Here is a 16,893-nt window from a genome sequence, read left to right on the forward strand (position 1 = left end):
CATAAGTGAGGCTAGAAACTTATCAGTTAGTCTCTGGAAGTGTTCAGCAAATACAGATGAATGATTTTACTGCTTCTCAACCCCCTCACTTCCAAATCCTAGTTTTCCCCCCTTTCCCTGGGGAATGCTGCTACTAATACCACTCTTCCCAGAAATCTGCAAATGGTTCCATTTTTTTTTTTTTAAGATTTTATTTATTTATTTGAGAGGTAGAGTTACAGGCAGAGAGGAGAGACAGTAAGAAAGATCTTCCATCCACTAGTTCACTCCCCAAATGGCCGCAAAGGCCTGAAGCCGGGAGCCAGAATCGTTTTCCAGGTCTCCTACGCAGGTGCAGGGGCCCAAGGACTTGGACCATCCTCCACTGCTTTTCCCAGGCCATAGCAGAGAGCTGGATTGCAAATGGAGCAGCCAGGACTTGAACCGGTGCCCATGTGGGATGCCGGCACCGTGGGCATTGGCGTTACTTGCTATGGCACAGTGCTGACCCCTCTGTTTTGCTTTTCACATCTAGCTGGCACTCAGGATTCTAGTTGTTTAACATCTTTGAATCCAAGTCCTTTCTTGACATTACCAACATTTCTGTTGTTTCTGCCTTAATTCAAGTCTTCATTTCTCACCTGAATTATATAATAAGTTGTTCATTTGTGCCTTTATTGCAGTCTAATCTTCACCTTGTAGCAAAGTGATTTTCCCCTGTAAACTGCATTTTTTTTTTTTTTAATTTGACAGGTAGAGTCATAGACAGAGAGAGACACACACACACAGAGAGAGAGAGAGAGAGAGAGAGAGAAAGTCTTCCTTCCGTTGGTTCACTCCCCAAGTGAGTGGCTGCTATGGCCGGCGCTGCGCCAATCCAAAGCCAGGAGCCTGGTGCCTCCTCCTGGTCTCCCATGGGGGTGCAGGGCCCAAGCACTTGGGCCATCCTCCACTGCCTTCCCGGGCTACAGCAGAGAGCTAGACTGGAAGAGGAGCAACCGGGACTAGAACCCGGCGCCCATGTGGGATGCCAGCACCGCAGGTGGAGGATTAACCAAGTGAGCCACGGTGCCGGCCCAACAAATTTGTTTTTACTTTGCATCTTAAAACTCCTTAGAGGTGTTCTGTTTTTTTGTAGTTTTCTTCTTTCCAGGGGATTCTTGGACATTAATGAGTTTTCTGAAACTTTTGAAGGGCTATTTTATAGCTAGATTCTCTCATGGGGCTTTGTCGTTGTCTTTAGATTTTGCTGTTACTGATTTGTGACAAGTTATACTGTACTAGTGATGATTTCGCAGTGCCTTATGCAGGGAACGATGGTGAGTAAAGTTGGATCTTGACATGGTATGTGTTAGTACAGACAAGCCAACCCTGGAAGAACCTTGGTGTGGTAGTTGGATTGTGTATTCACTGTGAATTTTATCTGGTGGATGCCATCCATCAAAGTTTGTAGTGTAAGTGTTTTGTTGCTGTGTTCATCAGTGGTCATAGGTGATACAAACAGAAAGCAGATATCAGTAAGGTAGTTAGCCACAAATGAATAAGATAGATTGCCAGAGTTAACAGGTGAGGCCTCTGGAAAATCAGCTTTTCAGGACGGCCAATTGGTATGGTAGTGTAGAGTTGGATTTCACTGTACCAACAAATAAAGAATTGCAGTTGTCAGATTCATGTAGTATAACATAAGCATTTCCTGCATTAATATTATTGAAGTCGAATTATAGAAAGGGATTAAAAATATAGAACCAGACACAAGACTCCATATTTCAATGATTAAATGCATTGTTGGTCAAATTTCATTAATCTTATCTTAAATTTTGTATTTTGAAAGGTGTTTTTTTTTTTTTTTTTTTTTGGACAGGCAGAGTGGATAGTGAGAGAGAGAGAGACAGAGAGAAAGGTCTTCCTTTTTGCCGGTGGTTCACCCTCCAATGGCCGCTGCGGCCGGCGCATCTCGCTGATCCGAAGCCAGGAGCCAGGTGCTTCCTCCTGGTCTCCCATGCAGGTGCAGGGCCCAAGCACTTGGGCCATCCTCCACTGCCTTCCTGGGCCATAGCAGAGAGCTGGCCTGGAAGAGGGGCAACCGGGATAGAATCCGGCGCCCCAACCGGGACTAGAACCCGGTGTGCCGGCGCCGCAAGGCGGAGGATTAGCGTATTAAGCCACGGTGCCGGCCTGTATTTTGAAAGTTTTATATCTAGACTTATATCAGGGCTTTAAGATGAGCTTAAATCCAATTTTATGTTTATACTATAATTAATGTAATAAGATAATTGAAGTCAATACTCAAGATCTGAGAGTTTATTTTTTTGCCTTTTTTTTTTTTTTTTTGTTAATGATTTATTGTATTTATTTGAAAGACAGAGTTAAAGCGAGAGGTAGAGACAGAGAGAGAGGTCTTCCATCGCTGGTTCACACCCCAGATGACAGCAATGGCTGGAGCTGCGCCAATCCAAAGGCAGGAGCCAGGAGCTTCTTCTGGGTCTCCCACGCGGGTGCAGGGGCCCAAGAATTTGGACCATCTTCTACTGCTTTCCCAGGTGCATTATCAGGGAGCTGGATTGGAAGTGGATCAGGTTGGACTCGAACTGGCTCCCATACAGGATGCTGGCATTTCAGGTGGCGTCTTAACCCATTGTTCAACAACGGAGAACCTGATTTTTTGCCTTTAATATAGCATCTTTTTTTTTTTTTTTAATTTTTTTTGACAGGCAGAATGGACAGTGAGAGAGAGAGACAGAGAGAAAGGTCTTCCTTTTGCCGTTGGTTTACCCTCCAGTGGCCACCGTGGCTGGCGCGCTGCGGCCGGCGCACCGCACTGATCTGAAGCCAGGTGCTTATCGGGGTCTCCCATGTGGGTGCAGGGCCCAAGCACTTGGGCCATCCTCCACTGCCCTCCCGGGCCACAGCAGAGAGCTGGCCTGGAAGAGGGGCAACCGGGACAGAATCCGGCGCCCTGACCGGGACTAGAACCCAATGTGCCGGCGCCACAGGCGGAAGATTAGCCTATTGAGCCTGGCGCCGGCCTAATATAGCATCTTGAACATTTCAGTTTGAGAAACAAACTCACAGGCTTATTCAACCCATTGCAGTCATCTTTAGTTTGTACCTCCTGCCATTCTTGCTTCCCAGCTACTTCCATTCTCTGGGCTTGCAGTGCCCTCTCCTCTTCTGGGCTATTGTGCATGTTGTTCTCTCTGCCTGGCACACATGCTCCTCCTAGGCAGGCTAGCTGCCAGCAGATCTTACCTGAGGTGAGAGACAATGCACCTGCTGGGACAAAGGTAATTATTTGTATATGTTTAGCTCTAGTGCAGTCCGTGGCACAGTATATTCACCAGTTAAGTAGTTGTTGAACGAATTACATTAACAGTAAAGCCCTGTCCTGAAGAGGCAGATTTTATTTATAGTTTGTGAACTTTGAAAAGTAAAGGATTGGGCCAGTGCTGTGGTGCAGTGGGTTAATGCCCCAGCCTGGAGCGCCAGCATCCCATATGGGCGCAGGTTTGAGACCTGGCTGCTCCACTTCCAGTTCAGCTCTCTGCTGTGTCCTGGGAAATCAGTGGAAGACGGCCCAAGGCCTTGGGCCCTTGCACCTAAGTGGGAGACCCAGAAGAAGCTCCTGGCTCCAGGCTTCATGATGGCGAAGTTCCAGCCGTTGTGGCTAGTTGGGGAGTGAGCCATCTGATGGAAGACCTCTCTCTCTCTTTCTCTCTCTCTCTCTCTCTCTCTCTGCCTCTCCTCTCTCTGTGTAACTCTTTCAAATAAATAAATAAATCTTTAAATAAATAAAAAAAGTAAAGGATTTAAGTTAAAACAGATGTTGATCATTTCTGTACATGTTTTTTCCTTGCAATGTTATTTTTATCTTAGATATATTATTTTAGAAAAACTACTTTTAAAAACAGTGGAATTATTAGTGTCATTATTGCTTTAATGAATTATTAACGTATTATTAACATGTGAGAAAAAGATCTACTTTTTTAAAAAGATTGATTTATTTATTTGAAAGGTAGAGTTACAGAGAGGCAGAGAGACAGATGTCTTCCTTCTGCTGGTTCACTCCCCAGATGGCCACAACGGCTGGATTGCACCGATCTGAAGCCAGGAGCTACCTTGGGTCTCCCATGCAGGTGCAGGGGTCCAGAGACTTGGGCTATCTTCTACTGCTTTCCCAGGCCATAGCAAAGAGCTGGATAGAAAATGAAGCAGCCAGGACTTGAACCTGCACCCATATGGGATGCTGGTACTGCAGGTGGCGGCTTTACCTGCTATGCCACAGCACTGGCCCCCAAAACCTTTTTATTTTATTTATTTGAAAGGCAGAGTTACAAAGAAAGAGATGGAGATACAGAAAGAGTGAGTGAGATCTTCTGTCCACAGGTTCACTTCTTGAATGGCCATAGTGGCTGGGCCTAGGCCAGGCATGGAGCTTCTTCCAGGTCTCCCACATTGGTGCAGGGGCCCAAGAACTTGGACCATCCTCTGTCATTTTCCCAGAAGCATTAACAGAGAGCTGGAGAGGGAGTGGAGCAGCTAGGACTCGAACTGCCCTGGTATGGGATGCCAGTGTTGCCGACAGCGGCTTAACCCATTATGCCAGGATGCCAGACTCAAGACCTTTCTTAATGTTATCGAATACATCAAAAATCTTAGGGAGCAAATGAGAGGCAAATGAGAGACTATCTGTGGGTAGGAAAAGATGAATAACATCAGGTTCTTTTTTTTTTTTTTTTTAAAGATTTTTTTTTATTTACTTGAAAGGTAGAGTTACAAAGAAAGGAAAGATATGGAGAGAGAAATCTTCCATCTACTGGTTCACAAAAACTGGAGCTGGGCCAGAACCAGGAACCTGGAGCTTCAACCTGGTTTCCCATGTGGGTGCAGGGGCCCAAGTACTTGGGCCATCCTCTGCTGCTTTCCCAAGCACATTAGCGTGGAGTTGGATCAGAAGAGAAGCAACCAGGACTCAAACTGGTGCCGAAAAGGGATGCTATGTCCCAAGTGGGAAGCTTAATCCATTAACCCAGCCCCAACATTATATTCTTTTTTTTTTTTTATTAAACATTTATTTATTTATTTGGAAGGCAGAGCGAAGAGAAGGAGAGTCAGAGAGAGATCTTCCATCTGCTGGTTCATTCCCCTAATGGCCTGAACTGAAGCCAGGAGCCAGGCACTTTGTCCAGGTCTCCCATATGGGTGTGGGGGCACAGGGACTTGGGCCATCCTCTGCTGCTTTCCCAGGCACATTAGCAGAGAGCTGGATTGGAAGTAGAGCAGCCGGGACTTGAACCGGCACCCATATGGGATGCCAGCAACTGCAGGCCATGGCTTTACTTGCTATACCACAGCGCAGGCCCCTTATGGTAAACCTTGAAATGGTTATGTGCATACATTACTCAAATAAATACCTTTTAGGATTTTAGATACTTGGATTTTTTTAAGTTAACAGTGCATCATTTAGTTAAATTTATTTTTTTTTAAAAAAATGATTTAATTTTAATTTATTTCAAAGACAGAGAGACAAATGCTTCTTCTACTGGTTAACTCCCCAGTGTCTGTAATAGCCAGTGCTAGGCTCTGTCTTTCAAATAAATAAAAATAAATCTTTAGGCTGGCACCGCAGCTCACTAGGCTAATCATCCACCTGCGGCGCCGGCACCCCGGGTTCTAGTCCCGGTCAGGGCACCGGATTCTGTCCTGGTTGGGTGATAGGGACTCAAGTACTTGAACCATATTCTGCTGCTTTCCTGGGCTCATTAGCAGGGACCTAGATTGGAAGCAGAGCAGTTGAGACTTGAACTGGCACTCTGACATGGGATGCTGTCCTTGCCAGCAGCGTCTTAACCCTGTGACACACCGCTGGCCTCAGAGCTCCGACTTTTAAGAAGTCTGGTATGTTGAGTGGGAGGAGCCAGAGAAGCTGGGAAAACTGGGAAGGCTAGGTGTTCTATTGTATGTCAGGAGTCACAGATGGCTGACTGGTAAAGTGATAAAGTGCTTGTTGGATGTAGCAACCTGGAAATCACTAGTGATCTACAAGGAGTGGAATGTGGCAAGTTGTAAACAGTGGAATGTTGAATTCTGATTTGGTGCAACATTTTGGAAAGTACTTTAGGTAGATCTACAAAAAAATAAAGATGCTTAGACTAAAACACAGTAGTTCCACTTCTGGTTACCTGTTCTTGAACTATCTGATTAGCACAAAGAGAAATGCATAGCAGTTGTAATTACAGCATTGTTTATAATGGCAGAAAAAGAGGAAACTACCTAAATATTCATCAGCTGGAGAGTGGTTGACTAAACACAGCATTGAAAATAAGTGAACTGGGGCCACTGCTGTGGCAGAGGGGGTATAGCCGCCACCTGCAGTCCCAGATGCTCCACTTCCAATCCAGCTCTCTGCTGTGGCCTGGGAAAGCAGTAGAAGATGGCCCAAGTCCTTGGGCCCCTGCACCCACATGGGAGATCCGGAAGAAGCTCCTGGATCCTGGCTCAGATCAGTGGAGCTCCAGCTGTTGGAGGCAATCTGGGGAGTGAACCAGCAGTTTGAAGACCTCTCTGTCTCTCTGCCTCTGTCTCTCTGTAACTCTACCTTTCAAATAAGTAAATAAATCTTTTAAAAGAAAAGGAACTATAATAACATGTCAAGGTGGATTAACCTCATAATGCTGCGGATTAAAGAAGCTCAGAATCTTTCAGATATGCCCCTTTTTATAAAACTGAAAAGCATGCAGACGTTTTAGTGTCTTGTTTAGGGATACGTACATGTATAGTGAAAATATAAACAAATTTATGAGAATGATGAACACTAGCCGGCGCCACGGCTCAATAGGCTAATCCTCCACCTGCGGTGCCGGCACCCCGGGGTCTAGTCTCGGTCGGGGCGCCGGATTCTGTCCCAGTTGCCCCTCTTCCAGTCCAGCTCTCTGCTATGGCCCAGGAGTGCAGTGGAGGATAGCCCAAGTGCTCCTGGCTTCAGATCAGCGCAGTGGCCATTGTGGGGTGAACCAGTGGAAAAAGGAAGACCTTTCTGTCAGTCTGTCTCTCTCACTGTCCCCTCTGCCTGTCAAAAAAAAAAAAAAAAAAAGTGAATGATGAACACTAAGATCAGGATAGTGGCTGTTCCTGGTAGGGGGAGGAAGCACCCTAGGTATGATCCAGGAAGAGTGCAACATGATTTTAACTATTGAGGATGCTTGATTTCCTACAGTGGTTGATACATAAACAAGTGTTTGCTGTATTGCTCTTTTTTTTTTTTTTAAGAATTATTTATTTTATTTGAAAGAGTTACATAGAGCATGAGAGGCAGAGAGAAAGAGAGCTCTTCCACCTGCTGGTCCACTCCTCATTTGGCCACAACGTCCGGAGCTGTGCCGATCCGAAGCCAGGAACCAGGAGCTTCTTCTGAGTCTTCCACGCGGGTACAGGGGCCCAAGGATTTGGAGCTTCTTCTACTGCTTTCCCAGGCCATAACAGAGAGCTGGATCGGAAGTGGAGCAGCCGGAACTCGAACCGGCTCCCATATGGGATGCTGGCACTGGCAGGCAGCGGCTTTACCCGCTACGCCACAGCACCGGCCCCAGCTCCTTATCTGTTTTGGGGGCAACTTTTTACAAAATGAATGGTTGCTGAGTGTTTTTGTGAAGCCTGGCCCTGAAGGATAGTAGAGAAGAGACAGGGTGGTAGCTGGAGGTAAGGAATCAATGAAGACTTTTTTTTTTTTCAAGAATATGTTTGATCATGGAAAGGATTCATTGGAGAGCGAGAAGATCAAGTTGCTGGAGAGAAGGCAGTGACTGATAAAGTTCCACAAGATAGACAAATAGGGATAATTTTGGTTTTTTTGTTTTTTGTTTTTTTGTTTTTGTTTTTTGTTTTGACAGAATTAGACAGTGAGAGAGAGAGAGAAAGGTCTTCCTTCCATTGGTTCACCCCCAAATGGCTGCTACGGCTGGCACGCTGCGCTGATCCGAGCAACTGGGACAGAATCCGGCGCCCCAACTGGGACTAGAACCCAGAGTGCCAGTGCCACAGGCAGAGGATTAGCCTAGTGATCCCTGGTACTGGCTGATAATTGTTTTTTGATAGGAAGAGAGCTTTTTTTTTCAACCTTAAAGAAAGGAGAATAGATGTAGATGCCGATAGTTTGAAAGCTGATGGTTAATGGGAAGCTTTCTGATTTTTACTTTATTTTTTTAAAAATACTTATTTTTTTGAAAGTCAGAGTTACATCAAGAGAGAATGAGAGTCAGAGAGAGAGAAGTCTTCCATATGCTGCTTCACTCCCCAATTGGCCTCAACGGCTGGAGTTGTGCTGATCCAAAGCCAGGAGCCAGGAACTTCCTCCAGGTCTCCCACATGGGTGCAGGGACCCAAGAATTTGGGCCATCTTCTGCTGCTTTCCCAGACCACAGCAGAGAGTTGGATTGGAAGTGGAACAGCCGGTCTTGAACTGGCACCCATATGGGATGCTGGCGCTGCAGGCAGCAGCTTTACCTGATACACCACAGTGCTGGCTCCAATTTTTACTTTATTCTTAAAAATCTTTGTCCTGGCCGGCGCCATGGCTTAACAGGCTAATCCTCCGCCTTGTGACGCTGGCACACCAGGTTCTAGTCCCGGTCGGGGCGCCGGATTCTATCCCGGTTGCCCCTCTTCCAGACCAGCTCTCTGCTATGGCCCGGGAAGGCAGTGGAGGATGGCCCAAGTGCTTGGGCCCTGCACCCGCATGGGAGACCACGAGAAGCACCTGGCTCCTGGCTTCGGATCAGCGCGATGCGCCGGCTGCAGCGGCCATTAGAGGGTGAACCACCGGCAAAAAGGAAGACCTTTCTCTCTGTCTCTCTCTTCACTATCCACTCTGCCTGTCAAAAAAAAAAAAAAAAAAAAAAACCAAAAAACTTTGTCCTAAGACAAAGTCATTTGTGGAATGGAAAGTGGCTTTGAAGGAAAGTCATAAGATTGCAAGAAGTACTTGCAGAATAGGAAAGAACAATCACCAGACAAAAATCAGATGATTTCGGAGAAGCTTTGTGGACTTAGTTGGGTCTGATTTGTGTAGTAGGAAGATGAGAAACTCAGATAATAAAGATGTGATGAAGAAGGCAAAAATTGTGTAGAATTATCTTTGCATCTGTGTTTTTCACCAAATCACTTTATATTTGAAGGCTAGAAAAGTCTCATGACTAACTTTGGGGTGAGAACCTCTGTGCCATGTACTATCTTGGGACAGTGTTTTGTTAGTTTTGTTCTGGTCTCTGAGTATACAATTGTTGTTTACCTGCCTCGTAGGAAGTAGCTTCTTTAGACTCTATAATGAGTAGAGAAATCTTGTCAAACAAGACCAAGATAGGTTTCCTTACCAGGAAGCTTTATACTTTAACAGTGCATTGTGAATTTACAGTTAAATAGCAGTTGTTGTCTTTGGAGTTTGAAGGGATTTTTTTTTTTTTTTTAACATTTATTTATTTGAGACGCAGAGTTACAGAGACAGAGAAAGGTCTTCCATCCGCTGGTTCACCCTCCAATGGCCAGACCTGGGCTGATCTGAAGCCAGCAGCCAGGAGCTTCTTCCTAGTCTATCATGCGAGTGCAGGGGCCCATGCACTTGGGCCATCTTCCACTGCTTTCCCAGGCCCATCAACAGAGAGTTGTATTGGAAGAGGAGTAGCCAGGATACCAACCAGCACCCATATGAGATGTCTACCACACACAGAAGCTTAGCCTACTACGCCATAGCGCTGGCCCCTGAAAGGAATTGAAATCTTAGCTCAAGTCTCATTTTGAGTTTCAGAGTTCAAATTACTCAATAATTTGGTAGTTGCATGGCCCCATTTTTCAGTAAGAAAATTATTCTAAGAAACAGTGTAACAGATTGATTTCTGCTTAAAAGGGGAAAGTTAAACGTTACACATTTTACCCTTTAACCTGTTTAGAATTTTTAAATTAAACTTTTAAAGAATTATAATATATGTGTTTATAAAAAATTGTAGGGGCCGAGGCTGTGGCATAGTAGCTTAAGCCTCTGCCTGTAGCACATCCCATATGAGCACCAGTTCGAGTCCTGGCTGCTCCTCTTCCGACCCAGCTCTCTGTATGGCCTGAGAAAACAGTGGAGGATGGTCCAAGTGCTTGGACCTCTGCACCCACTTGGGAGACCTGGTGCAATCTCCTAGCCCCTGGCTTCGGATCGGCCCAGCTCAGGCCATTGACAGCCATTTGGGGAGTGAAAACTTCTCTCTCTGTCCCTCCTTCTCTCTGTCTGTAACTCTGCCTGTCAAATAAATAAATCTTTTAAAAAAATTGTAGAAGATGAATTTCCAATTGATTGGGAATGCACATTTAAATTTTTAATAGGTGCTAATTTTTTATTGTAAACTATACACATGAAATTTATTATTGGCTGGCGCCGTGGCTTAACAGGCCAATCCTCCGCCTTGCAGCGGCAGCATACCAGGTTCTAGTCCCGGTCAGGGTGCCGGATTCTATCCCGGTTGCCCCTCTTCCAGGCCAGCTCTCTGCTGTGGCCCAGGAAGGCAGTGGAGGATGGCCCAAGTGCTTGGGCCCTGCACCCGCATGGGAGACCAGGAGAAGCACCTGGCTCCTGGCTTCAGATCAGTGCGGTGCGCCGGCTGCAGCGGCCATTGGAGGGTGAACCACCGGCAAAAAGGAAGACCTTTCTCTCAGTCTCTCTCTCTCACTATCCACTCTGCCTGTCAAAAAATTAAAAAAAAATTATTATTTTAAATATGTAATTTGGTGACTTTAGATATATTCATAGTGTTGTATATCTGTCAGCACCGACCATTTCTGGAACTTTTTCATTATCCCAGAAACTCTGTAGAACAGTATTTCTCTGTTCCTCCATCTCTGTTCTGTTTTCTGTCCCTGTGAATCTGCCTGTCCCTGGTGTTTCATATTAAGTGGAAACTTTTTTTTTCTTTTTTTCTTTGACAAGTAGAGATACAGACAGTGAGAGAGAGAGAGAAAGGCCTTCCTTCCTTTGGTTCACTCCCCAAATGGCTGCTGTGGCTGGCACTGCGCCAATCCGAAGCCAGGAGCCAGGTGCTTCTTCCTGGTCTCCCATGCAGGTGCAGGGACCCAAGCACTTGGACCATCCTCTACTGCCCTGCTGGGCCACAGCAGAGAGCTGGACTGGAAGAGGGGCAACCGGGACTAGAACCCGGCGCCCATATGGGATGCCGGCACTGCAGGTGGAGGATTAACAAAGTGAGCCATGTTGCCAGCCCCAAGTGGAATCATATATGTGTGGTGGTGTCTGGTTTATTTCATATAAATTTTTAAAATTCATCCATGTTGCAGCATTTATCAGAATTTCATTACTTTTTTTTTTTGTCAAAAAATATTCCCTGGTTTGTGAGATATATAGATATATATCTATATATATCTATATATCTCACAAACCAGGGGAAAAAAATATATATATATATATATATATATAGCACATTTTGCTTATCAAGCTGTTGGGAGACACTTGGGTTGTTTCCGTCTTTTGATGATAGTAAATAATGCAGTTATGAATATTTGTGAACAAGGATCTGCTTATGTCCCTGCTTCTGATTCTTATGAATACTACCTGGGGATAAGATTGCGGAATCATATGGTAATTCTTTGTTACAGTTTTTGAGAAACCGTCAGACTGTTTAGCACAGCAGCTGAACGATTATACATTTCTACCAGCAATGCATGATGGCTCCAATTTCTCCACATGATTGCCAACATTAATTTTCTGTAGTTTTTAGAAAAGATTTATTTATTCAAAAGGCAGGATACAGAGAGGAGAGAGGGGAGAGGAAGACATAGAGAGAGAGAATCTTCTATCTGCTGATTCACTCCCCATAGGACCACAATGGCTAGGTCTGGGCCAGAATGAAGCAGGAATGGGGAGCTTCCTCCAGGTTTCCCACATGGGTGCAGGGGCTAAGGCTGTGCATTGGGCCATCCTCTGCTGCCTTCCCAGGTGCATTAGCTGGGAGCTGGATCAGAAGTGGAGCAGCCAGGACTCAAACTGGTGCCGCTTGGGATGCTGGAGTCAAAGGTGGCAGATTTATCCACTACACAACAGCGGCCCCTCGTTTTCTGTAATTAAAAAAAAAAAAAAAACTGTTAATAACTATCCTAATGGACATGAAGAGACATTTTACTGTGGTTTTATAGTTTGCAGAGTGTAAATTTTATACTTATTTGGTTGAGTTTGTATTCCATTTGATAAGTGGAATTATTTTCTAAATTTCTGTTTTGGTTTGTTTATTGCTTTGATGCGTGTTTAGAAATGCATTTGATTTTCTATGTATTGATCTTCTATCCTGCATTCTTGCTGAATTCATTTATTAACACCAAAAGATTTTTAGTGGATTCTTTTTTTTAATTAAAAAAATTGTATTTACTTAGAAGTATTCAGAATGTCAACAAAACAGCTGCAGCTTTTTTTTTTTTTGCAATTACAGAGTGGTATTCAGTTAACAGAACAATTATTTTGTATAAGCTGCATCAGAGACAACTGAAGATGAAAAAACTACCATCCCCATATATAAATAATTTGTGCTGTGCACCAACAAGAACCTGCTTTAAATTTTCATGCCAGTTTACAACTGCATAGTGTACCAGGCAAGGTTAGTGGCTATTGAAAATATCACCAGGACAGGGCTATCTAAAGACACATTCGGTAGTGTGTTAACTATACAGAAAAGACACTGTTCAGTTTAAAAACAAATCTTACACAGCCTTATATTTCAATTTTTTTTCTTTAAAAAGAGTGAGTTGTGTACAGGGGGGTTAAATGCTTTATAGACAAGAAAAAAAACTGCGCTAGAACCAACTTATTCATCATCATCATCATCTTCATCTTCCTCTTCCTCTTCCTCTTCCTTCTCATCCTCTTCATTTTCATCTTCCTCCTCTTCCTTCTTTTTCTTGCTCTTTTCAGCCTTGACGACTCCCTTTTTCGCTGCATCAGGTTTTCCTTTAGCTCAGTATGTGGCAATATCCTTCTCGTACTTTTCCTTCAGCTTGGCAGCCTTCTTCTCGTAGGGCTGCTTGTCATCTGCAGCAGTGTTATTCCACATCTCTCCTAGTTTGTTAGCAACATCACCAATGGACAGGCCAGGATGCTCTCCTTTGATTTTGGGGCGATACTCAGAACAGAACAAGAAAAAGGCCGAAGGAGGCCTCTTGGGCACATTGGGATCCTTGAACTTCTTTTTTGTCTCCCCTTTAGGAGGGATATAGGTTTTCATTTCTCTATCATAACGAGCTTTGTCCGCCTTTGCTATGTCTTCAAATTTTCCCTTCTCTTTAGCAGACATGGTCTTCCACCTCTCTGAGCACTTCTTAGAAAACTCTGAGAAGTTGATGGAAGCATCTGGGTGCTTCTTCTTATTCTCCTTCCAGCAAGTTTGCACAAAGAATGCATATGATGACATTTTGCCTCTCGGCTTCTTAGGATCTCCTTTGCCCATGTTTAGTTATTTTTCCTCAGCGAGGCCCACTGCTCGTCCGGCTCTCACTTGCCCTGGCGCTGTCTCTATGGAGCTCAATGTACTGCAATGGCTGTGAGAGCAGGAGCCAGACGCAGCCTCACTCTCTCCGCTCTGTAACCTTAGTGGATTCTTTAGGGTTTTCTGTATACAAGTTAATCATCTTACCTCCTCCGTTCTAGTATGAATGCTTTTTATTTACTTTTCTTGCATAATTCCTTTTTTTTTTTTTTTTTTAAGATTTATTTATTTGAGTTACACAGAGAGGAGAGGCATAGAGAGAGATCCTCCATCTGATGGTTCACTCCCCAGATGGCCCCAACGGCCGGAGCTGCGCCATTCCGAAGCCAGGAGCCAAGAGCTTCCTCTGAGTCTCCAACACGGTTGCAGGGGCTCAAGGACTTGGGCCATCTTCCACTGCCTTCCCAGGCCATAGCAGAGAGCTGGATAGGAAGCAGAGCAGCCAGGTCTAGAACCAGCGCCCATATGGGATGCCAGTGCCTCAGGCCAGGGCATTAACCCACTGAGCCACAGCCCTGGCCCCGCATTATTCTTTTGTTAATCATCTCCAATATGGTGTTGAATAGAAATGGTGAAAGCAGATGTCTTGGTGCTGATCTCTCACCATTAATTGTGATGAATTTTTTTTTTTTTTTTTTTTTTTTTGGAAAATGCCCTTTATTAGGTTTAAGAAGACCTCTTCTATTCCTACTTTGTTGAATGTTTTTAGCAAGAAGGAGTTTTAAAATTTGTCAGATTTTTTTCCCCCTCCATTTGTTGAGACAATCATTTGGTTCTTGTCCTTTATTCTATTTATGTGGTGTATTACATTGATTGATATTTATGTGTCAAACCAACCTACTTTTCCTGTATAAATCTCACTTGGTCATTGTGTGTAATCGTTGGATTAGTTTGCCAGTGTTTTGTTGAGAACTTTTTGTATTTATATTATAAACTTTTTTTTGATCTCCAGTTTTCTTATAATAGCTTTGTCTGGTGTAGGTAGCAGAGTAATATTGGCCTTATGGAATGAGTTGAGAGTTTTCTTTCATTTTTGGAAGACTTTGGCAAGGATTAACATTAATTCCTCTTTAAATTTTTGTAGGAATTACCAGTGAAGCCATCTGATTCTGGACTTTTCATTATAGGAAAGTTTTTTTTTTTTTTTTGTATGACTAATAAAATCTCCTTATTTGTTACAGGTTTATTCAGGCTTTCGATTACTTTTTTTTTTTTTTAAGATTTATTTATTTGTTTATTTGAAAGAGTTACAGAGAGAAGGAAAGACAGAGAAAGAGATATCTTCCATCCTCTGGTTCACTCCCCAAATAAACACAACAAGCCAGGACCAGACCACGGGAAGCCACGGAGCCAAAATCTTCATAAGAGGTTTTCATAAGGATGTGAGAGGCTCAAGTACTTGAACCATCTTACGCTGCTTTCCCAGGCGCGTTAGCGGGGAGCTAGATTGGAAATGGAACAACTGGAACTTGAACCTGCAACCATATGGAGTGCTTGGTGTTGCAGGTGGTGCTTAACCTGCGGTACCGCAGCACTGGTCCCTGTATTGTCTCGAGTCGGTTTTGTTAGTTTATTTCCTTTTTGGAATGTTGTCCATTTTGTTCATTGGTGAGTGTAGTTTTTCTTAGTATTCCCCTTTAATCCTTTTTATTTCTATAAGATTGGCAGCGTTGCCATCTTTCTCATTCTCCATTTTAGTAATTTGAATTTTCTTTTTTTCTTCGTCATTGTAGCTGAAGGTATGTCTGTTTTCTTGATCTTTTCAAAGAACCAACTTTTGGTTTTGTTGATGTTTATCTGCTGTTTCCTTATTCTCTATTTCTGCTTTGAACGTTATTTCCTTCCTTCTGTTTGGTTTGAGTTTGCCAGGCTCTTCTTTTAGTTTCTTAAGATTAGGTTAGTGATTAGAGATCCGGTTTTTTTAGGTTTATTTTATTTATTTGTGAGGCTGAGTCACAGGTAGAGAGAGAGGGAGAGAGACAGAGAGAGAGGTCTTCCATCTGCTGGTTCACTCTCCAGATGGCTGCAACAACCGGAGCTGAGCAAATCCAAAGCCAGGAGCCAGGAGCTTTTTCCAGGTCTCCCACATGAGTGCAGAGATCCAAAGACTTGGGACATCTTCCACTGCTTTCCCAGGCTGTTAACAGGGAGCTGGAGTGGAAGTGGAGCAAGCAGGACTGGAACCCCTGCCTATATGGGATGTGGGCACTATAGGTGGAGGCTTAACCTGCTCCATCACAATGCCTGCACCAGATATTTCTTCTTTATTAAAATCAGTGTTGTAAATTTCCCTTTAAGCACTGCTTTAGCTGCATTCCATAAATTTTGGTATGTTGTGTTTTTTCTTTTCATTATCCTTTTTTTGAAATGATTTATTTATTTTATTTATGTATTTATTTTTTGAGAGGCAGAGTTACAGAGATCCTCCATCCATTGGTTCACTCCCCAAATGGCCACATGGCTTAGTCTCGGCCACACTGAAGCCAGGACCCGGACCCTCTGGATTTTCCATGTGGGTGTAGTTGAGCTGTCTTGGGCTATCCTCCAGTGCTTTTCCAGGTGCATTAGCAGGGAGCTGGATAGGAAGTAGAGCAGCTGAATCTCAAACTAGTACACATATGGAATGGCAGCCTTGCAGGCAGTAACTTAACTTGCTGTGCCACAACATCATGCCTCTGTTTTATGTATTTGAAAGGCAGAAACAGCACTGGCTGGCCCCAAAATTACATGTGTTTTTTGTTTGTTTGTTTGTTTGTTTTAAGGTAAGTATAAAAAGACACATGTTAGTGGCTGGCACCCCGGCTCAATAGGCTAATCCTCCACCTATGGCGCCAGCACACCAGGTTTTAGTTCCGGTCGGGGCGCTCCTCTTCCTGTCCAGCTCTCTGCTGTGGCCCAGGAGTGCAGTGGAGGATGGCCCAAGTGCTTGGGCCCTGCACCCGCATGGGAAACCAGGAGAAGCACCTGGCTCCTGACTTCAGATCAGCGTGGTGCACGTGCCACAGCGCGCTGGCTGCAGCGGCCATTGTGGGGTGAACCAACGGCAAAGGAAGACCTTTCTCTCTGTCTCTCTCTCACACTGTCCACTCTGCCTGTCAAAAAAAAAAAAAAAAAAAGACACATGTTAGGGCTAGTGTTGTGGCATAATGCAGCTGCCGGCCACAACAGCATCCCATATAGGCACCTGTTTGAATCTCGGCTGCTTCACTTCCAATCCAGCTCTCTACTAATGGTCTGGGAAAGCAGTAGAATATGGGCCAAGTGCTTGGGTCCCTGCATCCATGTGGGAGACCGGGAAGAAGCTCCTGCCTCAACTCTGGCTGTTGCAGCCATCTGGGAAGTGAACCAGTGGATGGAAGACCTCTCTTTGTGTCTCTCACTCTCTCTGTCACTC

At 44.3% G+C, this 16,893-nt stretch overlaps 1 protein-coding gene and 1 pseudogene across 1 annotated transcript in view; one reads left to right on the plus strand and one right to left on the minus strand.

Annotated features, from left to right (window-relative positions):
• The window catches only part of AFF4 (ALF transcription elongation factor 4), a 99,213-nt gene that overhangs the window by 8,801 nt on the left and 73,519 nt on the right, over nt 1-16,893 (plus strand). The gene's annotated exons all lie outside the window — the stretch shown is intronic.
• On the minus strand, nt 12,822-13,480 carry LOC133758588 (high mobility group protein B1-like; annotated as a pseudogene).

This window comes from Lepus europaeus, chromosome 4 (genome assembly GCF_033115175.1).
Source record: "Lepus europaeus isolate LE1 chromosome 4, mLepTim1.pri, whole genome shotgun sequence".
Classification (NCBI taxonomy): Eukaryota; Metazoa; Chordata; class Mammalia; order Lagomorpha; family Leporidae; genus Lepus; species Lepus europaeus.